Source organism: Antrostomus carolinensis, unplaced genomic scaffold, assembly GCF_000700745.2.
Source record: "Antrostomus carolinensis isolate BGI_N321 unplaced genomic scaffold, ASM70074v2 scaffold25984, whole genome shotgun sequence".
Lineage (NCBI taxonomy): Eukaryota > Metazoa > Chordata > Aves > Caprimulgiformes > Caprimulgidae > Antrostomus > Antrostomus carolinensis.
In genome coordinates, this window is record NW_010313201.1 from 6,563 (window position 1) to 8,358 (window position 1,796).

Below are 1,796 nucleotides of genomic sequence, written 5' to 3' on the forward strand. Positions count from 1 at the left end.
AGGGCCTCGTGTGGTTTGTACAACAAGCAGGCCAAGAAATAAATATTCTGTGTGTGTCCTTGCCGGAGCAGTGGAGACAAGGGCATTTGCCTGCCTGCCCTGCTCTGTGCTTCGGAGTCCCCAGGTCCCTCCACACCACTTGGCTTTTCTTTTTTTTTTTTTTTTTTTTTTCTTCATTTTTATGGGGCTAACCTTCCTGTTTCTGCTTTTTGTGTTCCACCTTGTCTTTTCATAAAATTCAAAGGAAGCATGGTCTTTTTCCAGTGCTGCTCACAAGATTTTGAATCTAACTCAAGAGCCGCTGTTGCCTCTGGGCTACGTTGCTGCTTTTCAGTCTTCCCACGCCCCTCACTTGTTCAATCTAGAAAAACTTTGAAAAGTCTCTCCTAAATTTGTGCACGTGTACTTGGGGTCATCCTAGGAGGAACAGGGTAAGGGTATCTCTTAGCGGTATCATAGTACTCTGAAAAAATTCCTTCTTCAGCAAAATGGGAGCTGCTTCCACGTAGGGAATTTTGCAGTGAAAATGGCAGAGCAGCCCATGCTGGATTTTCAGGAGGAGCAGCTGTGTCCTTAGTGTGCCCAAAACACCGTCCAGAGAGGAACGGCAGCTGTCCCATGAGCAGGTCCCTAACAGCCCAGCAGCAAGGTGCAGGGGAATTGCAGCGTGTGGGGGATGACAAGCTGCAGCCTATGGAGAGGCTCTTTGGAGGGCTCTGATCCCAGCCCATGAGACCACATCTCCTCCAGGAAACCTCCATCATGCTGGTGAGTCCTCTGGCTGGTCATCCCTGCCCTAAGGCCTTACTGCTTCCACAAAGAGCTTTAATGGAAGAAAAAATAGGAAGGGTGCCAACAGCCTGAACCAGCAGCTTGTGGAAGATGCTGGGTCCCATCTCTGCCTTCACCACCCACCCAAGGCAGGACCTGTTACTGGGGCACTGCGGCAACTTCATTTCTATTTTCCTCCGATAGCGCTGATCACAGCGCGCCAGCCCTTGTTTTTATTACTTTTGCTCTTCTCTCCATGCGCTCTTGAGGCTTGTGGTGTTCTGGCAAACAAGCCTTGACTGTAATAATTTCTGGCCCCTTGTGGGAAGTTGTAACTCCAACGCAGTGAAATATAAACTGTCAGAAAATTGAGTGTTTCCTTCTGCCGTTGTGAGCTGCAGCAGGCAGGTTCAGATGGAGGTTTTCTGTTGGCTTTCCCTCCCCTGCTTTTGTTTTTTTCCCTCTCTGATGAAGGGCATGGTCACCCTCCTCCAGCCACTGAGAGGGAAGCTGGGCTGATGAAACAGCACGTGACGTTTGTGCTCAGCAAAGTCACAACTCCAGGAGCTTCAGAAGGAGGCACCAGTGGGAAACATAAATGTTGTGCGTCTTCGGTGCTTCAGTGTGCTCAGGGTGGTGTGGGTGGCAGCCCCGTCACTGCTGGGTTAGCCCTTCTGCGGAGGTCCCTGGGAGAGGTGGGGAGAAGCAGGGCGGTCTGAAGGCAGCAGGGACATCTTGTGTTGGGTGGAGGATCAGCCTGGTTTGGGATTTGAAAGCATAGAGTAGAACGTATACTACACCCTGGGAAAAAAGGTATTGTCTCCAGAATCTGTCTCAAGAGGATCTGGTGGCCCATGCCCAGAAGATCATGAGGTCTTCTCATGATCTAGAATGGATGGCCCATGTCTCAAGAAGTTAAAGAACTTCTGGCCAAGAGCAAAGCCCACCTTGTGAGGGACAGAGCTTTCTCAGGAGCTTCTCAGAGATAAAAGCGTGGGCACCTGTGGGCAGTAGGGATTCCTGCT